The 12512-nt window shown below is 46.3% G+C and overlaps 1 pseudogene; it reads right to left on the reverse strand.

Moving 5' to 3' along the window:
* Window positions 1-1144: 1144 nt before the first annotated feature.
* Window positions 1145-1298, reverse strand: LOC138749075 (U1 spliceosomal RNA; annotated as a pseudogene).
* Between the last annotated feature and the right edge of the window lie 11214 nt (window positions 1299-12512).

A 12512-nucleotide genomic window follows, 5' to 3' on the forward strand; every position in this document is an offset into this window, starting at 1 on the left:
AGAGAGACCCTGCAGAGTCACTGAGTGCCTGTGGATTCACTTCTCCCACGTCCTCTGCTGCCGTGCAGGCTCCTGTTCAAACCATCGGCCGCACCGAGCTCCAGATCCAAACCTCCGACCCGATCAGCGCCCGAGGCCCTTCGGGAGCCCTTCTTGCCCTCAGGTCCTGCCCAAATCCCAGTTCCCATGAGCCAGTCGCCAGCAGCCCGCAGCTTGTGTATACAGTCCCCTCCATAATGTTTGGGACATAATGTTTCCTTTACTGTGCTCCACAGTTTTAAATTTGTAATCAAGCAAATCACATGTAATTAAAGTTCACATCCCAGATTTTATTCAAGGTTATTTATATACATTTTGGTTTCACTGTGTAGAAATTACAGTGCTCTTTATACATCATCCCCTCATTTCAGGCCCTCCCCCAACTCTCCACGGCCTTTCCTCTCCTATCCTCCTCTCCATGTCCAATTATGACCTGTTGCTCTGTACTCCTCCATCCCCCCAGTCTTTTAATTCAGTTCCCTACCTCCTTTTGTCTCTTACCTTGATGAAGGGCTCAGGCCCGAATCGTCGGTTATGCGCCTTTCCTCCATGGGCGCTGCGTACCGGCCAAGTTCCTGCAGCGCTCTTGTGCTTTTGCCATTAAGTTCAAATCTGCCACTGTCTGCGAGGAGTCTATACGCCCTCCCCATGTCCACGCAAGTTTACTCCGGAGTTCTCCGGTTTCTTCCATATCCCAGCGGACGTAAGGAAGTGGTAGGTCAATTGGTCACATGGGTGTAACTGGGCAGCGTGGGCTCTAAATTGATTTTAACCAATTAATTAATTATAGGACCACGTTGGCTGCATTAACAGAATGAAACAATTACACAGAAATGTTTTAATGCTTTAAATTTTAAATTTAAGTTTAGACTTACAGAGCAGTAACAGGCCCTTTCGGCCCGAGAGTCTGTGTCCTCTAATTTAAACCCCATTATCCGACACCCCCCCACCCCCCCCGGTGTATTTTGATTGTTGGGAGGAAACCGGAGCCCCCCAGGGAAAACCCACGCAAACACAGGGAGAACCAACAAAACTCCTTACAGACAGCGCGGGATTCAAGCCCCCAGTCCCGATCGCTGGTGCCGTAAAGGCCAATCATGCCACCCAAATTGCAAACCCAGTCCCCCGCAAATTTTTGCAGTCGAGTATCCCACATTTGGGGACATCGCAGGGGGATAGCACCCCCGAAGTGCAATGGGTTAGCCTCGTCCTGGGAGATCGCCCATCCTGACCATTGATTCTCCCCTGCCAGGTTGTGTAGGAGGTGCTGTATAAACACAAGATTTCCCTTTTTCACGTGAGTGCTGAAGTTGACGAGAAACCTCTCACAATGGCCGCCCGTGGCCACTGAATTTACTTTCTCTCCCCCTCTGCTCTGGAGCCAAGTCTCATGCGTGCATTTTTTTTTATCGTTTGCTTGCCTTAGTGACTCCCGATTGTTATTTTTCAATCTGCATCCTGTTTTGATGCAGTTTGCAACGAGTCCAAAGTGAAGGAAGTTTACAGCTCAGCCTTCTGAACAGTTTGTGCTTGTACCATTTCTCACCCTGAACCCCACTGCCCTCATCTCAAATACACTGATGTCCTTCAACCTCTCGGCTGGCTTTGCTCAGTCAAGCTCCTGGTTTATATCCAGTGCTGGATGAGCAGAAATCTTCTTTGGGTGAGTACAGGGAAGGAAGTGGCCGTGATAAACTCCACTCGCGAGGCACCAACATCGTTCCCCCTCACTGAATCCATCGCTGATCTTTTACGTCAGCTAACACAAGCTTCCCTGTCCACTCCTTAACCAAGGACTGCCCATCCCCCCAACTCTGATGCGCCCACTTCCACCCGGGCTCAACTCCCCAGCCCAGCCATGCAACCCCCCTTCTGCCCCCCACTCCCGGGGAATGCAGGAGGGCACCCTGGCGGTTGCTGGGAGACCGCGCAAACTCTACACGGAGAGGACGCGAGGTCGGGATCGAACCCGGGTCTCGGGCGCTGCAAGACGGCGGATCAACTGTCTGCGCCACCGGGCCACCCGGGTCATTTGCAGCCTGTGCCCGAACTGGGCCGGCTTGGTTAGTGTAGTGGAGAGTGCAATGACCTGGGTTCAAATCCAGCGGTGTCCGTAAGGAGTTTTACCTTTTCCTTGTGTCTGTGTGGGTTTCCTCCGGGTGCTCCAATTTTCTCTCACCGTTCAATATGTACTGACCCCCACTCCCATGCTGACATATCTGTCCTCATGCACTGTCAAACCAGGGCTACCCATAAATTGGAGGAACCACACTTGATTTTCCATCTGGCCCTCTCCAACCGGAAGCATTAAAGTCAACTTCTCCAGTTTCTGCTGGCCTTCTCCCCGTTCTCCCTCTCTTCCCCATCCCTCTGTCTCCTTTCCTCCAGCTCTCCACCCCCTCCCCTCTCCATTCACAGAGCCATCCCCCCTCCCCCGCTTGCTGGTGAGCCCTCCATCCATTATCCACCTATTACCTCCTGCCTGTGGGCCTGTGATCCTCCCCCACCACCCCCCCCCCCCCACTATTTTTCCAGGCACCTGCCTACATTTTGCTCGTACCCTGATGAAGGGCTCAAAGCTGAAATGTTGGTTCTGTATCTTTATCTTTGCTATATAAAGGACACTGAGTTTCTCCAGCATCATGTTTTTACTTCAACCACGGTGTCTGCAGACTCTCGTGTTTTATCCCTCATCAATCTTTGGTAAAGGGCTAAGCCCAAAACATTCCGTTGTGTCTTTGTCACGGTCTGGGAAGTCACATCAAGGAGATCTCCTAAATCAGCTGGGAGCTGAATTGATTTTATCAGTTAAGTTGTGACTCAATATATCTTTGGAATAAAGTTCCCCCTGCCCTTTTGAGATGTTTCCAGCCATGCTTCTGCAGCTGTTTTAAGGAGTGGTCCAGTTTTCCCCAGCAGAGCTGAAGAGGAGTGCCTTACCGAGGAGAGCTCTCACGAAGGGCCACCTGAGGTTGAGAATACCTGACACCCTTGGGTGAAAGGCTGAAAGGTGGCCCTGTCACTGGTCTTCAAACTATGTATCTCCTCGAACTGAAGATCTTCATTTCAGCCTGGCTCCGTAGACTAACATTCAGATTCCGAATCAGTATCTGAATCAGAATTAGAATATGTCATGAAATTTATTGTTTTGTGGCAACAGTTTGGTGCAGAACAAAGTGCAAAAATTACCATAAATTATAATTCCGTAAATACAAAATTTTTAAAAAATAAATAACTAGTGTAAAAAAAAGGGAGAAAAAGTGAGGTCATGTTCATAGTTCATTGTCCGTTCAGAAATCTGATGATGTTGGGTGTGCGTCTTCAGACTCCTGTACCTCTTTTCTGATGGTAACAGTGAGAAAAAGATGCGGCCTGGGTGGTGGGGGTCCTTGATGATAGATGCTGCTTTCTTGAGACACCACCTTTTGTAGATGTCCCTAATGGAATAAAGCTTAATGCCCATGATGGCGCTGATCGAGTTTACAACCCTCTGAGGGGCCTTTTCCTGTCCTGTGCATTGGCACCTCCAGACCAGAAAGTAACGCAACCAGTCTGAACCTTCTCCGTGGTACACCTGGAGAAGTTTCCAAGAGTCTCAAATTCCTAATTGGGCGTAAATTGGGTAGCACGGGCTCATGGGCCGAAATGGCCTGTTACTGAGCCGTGTGTCTAAATTTTTTTTAAATTAGATTTTTAAAATTCTGCCCACTGGAAAAAGAATCTCAGGATTGTATGTGAAGTTGTGTATGTACTCTGACAATAAATCTGAACTTTGAACCTTTCCTATCTGTTCCAACCCTGTGGTGAAATGTTTACCACGTTATTCTATGCGTGGATGAAGGTCTCAGACTGGTGTTATTTCATCCTTAATTTATTTCCAGATCTTCCCCCAACTGATGAGTTGGTTAATCAGTGTTCGAATCTTAATCAAAGGGAAAACTGGGAGCAGTGGACTGGGACAAGGTCACTCTTTCAATGCCTGATTACTGAATAGTATTAAACTGTCACATGGGCGTAAATAACCAGCTACTGAGGTCAAGTGGATCTCCCCAGAGCTGTGGAGTATGTTTCAGTGCGGCATCCACTTCTCACTTCCCCCACATCTTGGCAGTTCGAACAAGAGCAGGGCCATAAGACCGGAAGGCCATAGGAGCAGAAATAGGCTGCTCAGCCCATCGAGTCTGCCCCACCATTTAATCATGAGCTGAAAGTAAAACACGGAGGCCTGCAGACACTGTAGTTGAAGTAAAGACCCAATGCTGGAGAAACTCAGCAGGTCAGACAGTGTCCTTTATGTAGCAAAGATAAAGATACAGAACCCACGCTTTGGGCCTCATACCTAAGGATGTCATGGGTGCTCTGTGATTAGTAAGGGATTACTGAAGGTGGTATGCGAGTGGGAATAAAAAGGTTGAGAAGGATTGGTTTTAAGGGAATGTGAGGGGGAAATTTCTTCCTGCAGAGGGTAATGGGAGTGTGGAACAAGCTGCCAGCTGAAGTAGTGAATGCAGGTTCAACATTTAAGAAGTTATATGGATGGGCGAGGTATGGAGGGCTATGGTCTGGAAGCAGATCAATGAGACTAGACAGAATGATATTTTGGCACAGACTAGATGGGCTAAAGAGTCTGTTTCTGTACTGTAATGTTCTATGGTTCTAAACAGCATAAGATCAAGTTTGGATTCAGACTGAGATTTCAGATTTATTGTTAGAGTACATGTGTGACATCACATACAATCCTGAGATTCCTTTTTCCTGCGGGTCAGGCAGAATTACCACTAATTGGTAGAGCAAAAAAAAACTGTACTCAACATTCACATGTAAACAAATAAAGAAATGTAAACAAATTGACAGAGAGAGAAAAAAAAATAAAGTGTACAAGTAATGGTCCTTAAATGAGTCTCTGATTGAGTTTGTGGTTGAGGAGTCTGATGGTGGAGGGGGAGCAGCTGTTCCTGAACTTGATGGTGCGAGTCTTCTGGCCCCTACACCTCTTTCTTGATGGCAGCAGCGAGAACAGAGCGTGCGCTGGGTGGTGGGGGTCCTGGATGATCGCTGCTGCTCTCCGACAGGCAGGATATCGGCAGTGAAAACCATCCAGAAACCCAAGTCAATCTCCAGGACAAATACCAGAAGGATCGGTTACAGTTTGAGATGCTTCTTAGTTTCCCCGGCAGCCCATTGGCGGGTATGGCCATTGTGTGCTGTTTGTTGCGTGTATTGTGTTTCAGGGAAGAGCTTAGCTGATTGTTTCCACCCGGCTCCTGTTACATGACTTTACAGGTTCTTCACCATCAAGGGGAGAAGGAAGGGCTTGGTTTGCTCTGATCCCAAGCACCAACAGTGGGACTGATAGCAGGGGTGGTGAGAGAGATAAAATAGCCAACGGAGACGTGGGCGACAGGCCAAACCATCCACCAGATGCCCATGTTACAATTTGCTGGGGTACCCGCTGCCCTACCAACCTAGTGAACAGAATGACAGAGAGTCGCTGAGAGATCTGTCACACAAACAAGTACTTCACCATCAGGAGACCACGCCAACCATCAACCAGCCAGTTACCCTGGCTCCTACGTTAACCCCATGTCCTCCTTTCCACACATTCCCACCAACTCCACTCAGAGTTTTCAAGTTCAAGTTTATTACCATCTGACTACATAAGCAACCTGACGAAACACACCACACACACCCCAACACGCACACACACACGCACATACACGCACACACTCTCACACACATGCTGACATGCCCTCTCACACACATACACACCATACTTACACACACACACTCACAAACATGCTGACACACTCTCACACATGTACACACACTCACACAAACACGCAACACATTCATACACACACACACAAACACACACACACACACACACACAAACACACACACACACATACACACACACACACACACACACACACACACACACACACACACATAAAACTGATTTACTGTAACCGTATCTATTAGATATTTCATGTAAATATCTAAAATTCTTTTTCTTTGGCTTGGCTTCGCGGATGAAGATTTATGGAGGGGTATGTCCACGTCAGCTGCAGGCTCGTTGGTGACTGACAAGTCTGATGCGAGACAGGCAGGCATGGTTGCACCGGTTGCAAGTGAAAATTGGTGGGATGGGGTTGGGTGTTGGGTTTTTCCTCCTTTGTTTTTTATCAGTGAGGTGGGCTCTGCGGTCTTCTTCAAAGGAGGTTGCTGCCCGCCGAACTGTGAGGCGCCAAGATGCACGGTTGGAGGCGAGATCAGCCTACTGGCGGTGGTCAATGTGGCCCTAATGTGTTGGCATTGCTGCTTTTCATTTGTTGAAATTAAAAAGATGCAACTTCCAAGCTCTGTACTCGCTCCAGTCCTTGCATTGCAACATCCTGATGGAACTAATGCTGAAACAAATTGTCCACAGCATTTCTTAAATTATTTCCAGCTGTGGTGGAAGAGAAATTTGTACAACATAGAACTATAGAACATTACTGCACAGAAACAGGCCTCTCTGCCCCTTCTAGTCGGTGCCAAACCATTTTTTTTGCCTAGTCCCACTGACCTGCACCCAGTCCCTAGCCCATCATACCCCTCCATACCGCTCCATCACTGACCACTTCTCACTACAGCATCTCTCAGAGTCTGAAACTTATTATACAAGGACTCTCACTCTCTCTCTCTCTCTCTCTCTCTCTCTCTCTCTCTCTCTCTCTCTCTCTCTCTCTCCTCTCACCCCCTTTCTCTCCTCTCTCTCTCTCTCTGAAGGCAACCAAGGTACTCACTGTGTTTCCTGAACCTTCACCCTGTTAGGATGGGTAACGGGATCTCCATTTAAATTGATTTTAAATTTAAAATTTACGACTAAGAGAAATAGTACCTTCATAAAAGGTTTGCAGCAATTGTCCACTATTGAAAGTTTTAGTCAATACAGAATCCAAATAAACAAGGAAAGGATTTATAAAACTTGGCTGGGAAACCATCAGGGCCAGGACTTGTAGCCGACTATAAAGAGTTAAGAGTTGAGATAGGCTGCTCCAATTTAACTTGATTATCTGAGGAGATCAAGTTCGATCTTGAGCAACATCAGAACTATAATTTAGAATTCTATGTATTTATTTATTATTAACATTTAAATTTAGACAGGAACGGGGGCTTCCAGCCCACGAGCCCGTGCCACCCAATACCTCAATTACCCTCCAACCCCCGTACATTTTGAAGGGTGGGAGGGAACCCACGCAGAGACGAGGAGAACGTACAAACTCATTACTGACAGCGCCAGATTCTAACACTGGTCACTTGCGCTGCAACAGCGTTGCGCTATCCACTACATTAAGCAGGCTGTCCCAGACATAAGAGGTATCAGAGCCCTACAGATCTTTTGGCGTTGACCACGCTAATCCAATTTGCCTGCATTTGGCCCATGTCTATCTAAACCAGAGGTTCTTATCCTTTTCTGGCCTAAGGCCCACCTGGCTTCCGGCCTAACATGTCATGGCCCGCCATGGGCAATGACTGAGCCATATTTTCAAGTCAAAGGCTGCTCTGTAAAAAAAAATCTTTATCTAAGTCTATTTTATTTAACATTTTTAAAGAATAAAAAAACACTGCATGCATACACTGAACATATCAAGGCTCAAGCCACTTTAACGGGAAATCTCCTTGGACCACATGGTTGGGAACCACTACTCGAATCCTTTCCTATCCATGTATCTGTCTAAGTGTCTTTTAAATGTAACAAATGTTCCCAGTTCTACCATTTCCTTGTTCCATACACCCACTCTATGAAGAAAGTGTCCCTCAGATATCTTGTAAAACTTATCCCTCACATCTTAAACCTAGTCTTAGATAGATTCTCCGACTCTCGGCTAAATGCTTTGATGATTTACCTTATCACTACCTCTCTGTAAGGTCCGTCCTCAGCCTCCCTGATAATTCAAGCCACCAATCATTTCATGCGCCCTCTCCAGCTTCACGATATCCTTCCTACAGCTGGGTGACCATGATTGCCGACATTGGCTTTTGCAAGGGTTTTGAAGAAGTCTCTGGAGAAGGTTCTGACAGCTTGCCAAAACTGCTCACCGCCGCCAAAACTGCTCACCGCCGCCAAAACTGCTCACCGCTGCCAAAACTGCTCACCGCCAAAACTGCTCACCAACGCCAAAACTACTCACCGTCCTTAACTCCAAGAGGGTGACTGTCAACAAAACGGGAAAATCTCCAAATCCCTCTTGCTCACATTCCAAAACAATCCTTTGTTATTAAAAATGAGCATTTGCCCTTTTAAGGAAAAACCTTGTTTGACCTCACAACTTTTTTCACCCCCCAAATGACCTGAAGGCACTTGAGAAATGATTTTGGCTGCTGCGTGAAAGAGAATTTTTAGCACACATTCATTAAAGAAATCAACAGCGTTGTGCCAACCTAAACAACGGACTAGAATTTCCCCACTGCCAATCCTCCATTTTTCTCCATCCAAGTACCTATGCCGAGCATGTTTTAATGCTGCTTCAGTTACATTTCTCCATGCGTTAGCAAGTGCATAATCTGCAGAAGCTTTCTCACCACAGGTTTCAAGATAGTTTATCCCGTGACGCTTCTTAAATTTTTGCAGGCAACCATGTGAATATTCACACTCACCCTCAAGGTTCAGTTCTTCGTGGAATTTTCGTTACGAGCAGACAAGTCAGTGGCCTGCGTTCATGTCTTCATTAAGCACTCAGTCAATAGCTACGTTGTTTTGCCCTATGCAAGGTTTTCCTTTTATTCATCAGTCTGTGGACATCATTCTCACTGTAAAAGTTCAACAACTGTTCTTTCTGTTTCCTCAAATGGCGATCCCACACCATAATCTTCTGTTAGACAAAGCACAGTAACACCACCTTTTGCACAATCATTAATGAGAGACGCTTCCTTTTCTTCATCTCACTGCTACCCATAGGGGGCTCTGCAGCTCTCTTTGCCATAGGCTTCCGACTGGTAGCATCGACTGGGAGGGCAGGGGCTCTTATAAAGAAACGATTGCGCTAATCAACGACAGTGCCCGACGGGGAGCTGCTCTTATAAACTGATAATCGCCCTAATCAGCTACGGCGCGCGCCACAAAGGGCCACTTATTAGGCAGTGATACTGCAAATTATCGACGCGGTATACACGGGAGTTGAGCCATGTTTTGCGCCAAACTCCGTCTTGGATGAACAGACGTCATCCGCCAGAAAAAAGTGCCGGTGTTTGGAGGTTGCTGGTTTTCGGAATCTCGGATAAAAAGTTAGGCTCCTGTAAGTACTTTATTGTCATGGCAAAAGAAATCACAGCGAAACTAAAATCGCAACCCGTGGTACTCTTAAAATAATACAAAATACACGAATTTGCAGAGTTTAATTTTCAGATGGCTCTGGGATAGAAACCGCTTTTGTTTAAATAGCCATATAACCATATAACAATTACAGCACGGAAACAGGCCAATTTGGCCCTTCTAGTCCGCACTGATCCAAGCACCCTCCTCTAATCCCACCTACCAGCACTCTGCCCATATCCCTCTATCCCCCTCCCATCCATATACTTATCCAACTCTTTCTTAAATGACAACATTGACCCTGCCTCCACCACCTTTCCCAGAAGCCCATTCCACACTGTAACCACTCTCTGAGTAAAGAAGTTCCCCCTCATGTTACACCTAAACCTTTGCCCGTCAACTCTCAACCCATGACCTCTTGTATCCCTCTCTCCTACTCTCAATGGGAAAAGCCTTTCCATATCAACTCTATCTATTCCTCTCATTATCTCAAACACCTCTATCAAATCCCCTCTCAGCCTTCTACGTTCCAAGGAATAAAGACCTAATTTGCTCAATCTCTCCTTGTATTCCAGATGCTGAAACCCAGGCAACATTTTTGTAAATCTTCTCTGCACTCTCTCTATCTTTTAATATCCTTCCTATAAATCGGTGACCAGAACTGCACACAGAACTCTAAATTTGGCCTCACCAATGCCTTGTACAGTTTCATCATTACTTCCCAACTCCTATATTCTATGCACTGATTTATATAGGCAAGCATACTAAAGGCCTTCCTCACCACCCTATCCACATGCGCTCCTACCTTCAGAGAACAATCCACCATTATTCCTAGATCCGGGTTGAGTGTCCCTGATCAGACCCTGTCCCTCCATTTACTTATATATACTATCTCTAAGAACTCTTTCCATCAATTTACCTACCACAGACATCAAACTTACAGGCCGATAATTGCAAGGCTTGCTCCTCGAACCCTTTTTAACCAAAAGAGCCACATGCACAACACGCCAATCCTCCGGCACGATACACGTCTCTATTGACATTTGAAAAATCACTGCCAGAGCCTCCGCTATTTCCTCACTAACTTCTCTCAGGGGAAAATCCTGTCAGGACCTGGAGACTTTTCCACCTTTATATGTTTCAAGAGCTCTTTCTTTATCACTACAGTCTCCATATTTATCCCCTTTTGCTTCCTTTGCCCTGCACAGTTCAATCTCCTTCTCCTCAGTAAATACTAAGGAAAAGAAATTGTTCAAGACCTCCCCCATCTCTTTTGGCTCCACACACATTTGTCCTTTCTGATTCTCTATTAGACTAATTTTGTCTCACTTTCCTTTTGCTATTTACGTATTTGTAGAAACCCTTTGGATTTATTTTCACCCTGCTTGCTATAGCCACCTCATACCTTCTTTTAGCTTTTCTAATTTTTTTCTTAAGATTCTTTATACATTCAATATAGTACCCAAACATCTCCTTTTTCCCTGTTTCTTATATTTATTGCAGTACTCCCTCTATTTTCGAACGAGGTTTCCAATATCCCTTGAGAACCATGGCTCTCTCAAACTTTTGACCTTACCTTTCAATCTCACAGGTATATAAAGATTTTGTTCTCTTAAATCTCTTTATTTAAAATTGAACACCACAAACTTAACAGTAGTTACTACAGTTAAGTGCATACATAGTGTGATTAATCATTTTTATATATAAAAACCCCCAACCTCCCAACTATTACCCTCATCGAAACAGTTCTTGAGTCTGTCTGTCCGTCCGTGATTTAATGGACCGATATTGTCTACCCGAGGGCAACAGGTCAAACAGATGATAGCCACAGTATTCACAGACATTCGTGTCTTACTTCCGCAAAATAAATGTGTTGGAATATTAATTGGGCAAATATTCCAGTCATCTTCTTGGTGAAAACATTCTCCCCTCTAAATGTTTAATTGCTCACCTTAATCTAATGCCATCTAGTCTAGAACACCTCAAATACCCCTTCTATAAAGAAAACAGTCGCCCCCCTCTCTAATCTACCCTCCCAATGTCACTTGCAACAGGCTGCCCTGGTCTCTCCAACATGTGGTGAACCGCTAATCTGCCGTATTCCTGATTACCTGGCTCCTCCCTGTCCTGTGGCTCCTCCCTCCTCCCTCCTTGACCTTGTATAAAGTCTCTAACACCTTGAACCTTCCCCAGGAAGCCCAGCACAGGACGAGGTCCCTGTCCATTGTGAATAAAAGCCTGTAGATCAGTGACTTGGTCTCAGCCTCATGAGTTATTTACCGTGCGTCAATTTTATTCACAATGGACAGGGAGTGGGTGGGGGGGTCATTGGATGGGGTGGAGCCAGGTAATCAGGAATACAGCAGAGCGGCGGTTCACCACATTAACAGAACACATTTCTCTAGCTGAGATCAGACTAGGGTTTCATAAAGGTTCAGGATGACTCCCAACTTCAAGATGTCTGCTGATAAAGCCCAGGGAAGTGTCCATCCTATTAACCCCTCTCCATCATGCTTCCCGCCTTGCACTTGTTGGGCACAGGAGTAGGGTGCGTCATGTGTGGTCAGGCAGTTTGGCATTAGACGGGTGGTGGTGGCGGGGGCTCTGACAAAGATCCGAATGAAGGGCACCCGTTGGCGGATGGGGTAACTGCTGACCCCGAGTCCCCGGGAGCCTGGGCTGCAAGGTGCACCTTGGGTCTGCTTTCCCACCTGCTGCGCTGCAGATTTGACTGGCCTGTAACCTCTGGCATTGTAAAGGGTTAATATTCTCTCCGGCCTCTTCTGGGACTGTGGAGACGGAGGAAAGGAAGAAACAGGTTAAAACAACACAGCTGGGGGAGAGGACATCCGATGGCCTAAAGGTCTGACATCTGACATGCCTCTCCATGCTAATTATCGTCACCTTTGGGAAGGACCACCAAAGATGGAGGGGATCGCAAAGTTCAAATGGTAAGTAGTCCATTCCAGTACATCTCCTGGTCACAGTATTTTCTGGGAAATCCTTCCTTCTCTTCCCTTCCCTTACGTATCTATCTATCTATCTAACAACCTATCTATCTATCTATATAGCCTCCCTGCAGTTTATCTCCTCTCTCTCTCTATCTATCCCCCTCTCTCCCTTCCTCCTACCCCCCTCACTCTCTCTTTCTGCGTTTGTCTCTCACTCACCAGCT

The sequence above is a fragment of the Narcine bancroftii genome, chromosome 13, assembly GCF_036971445.1.
Source record: "Narcine bancroftii isolate sNarBan1 chromosome 13, sNarBan1.hap1, whole genome shotgun sequence".
NCBI lineage: Eukaryota > Metazoa > Chordata > Chondrichthyes > Torpediniformes > Narcinidae > Narcine > Narcine bancroftii.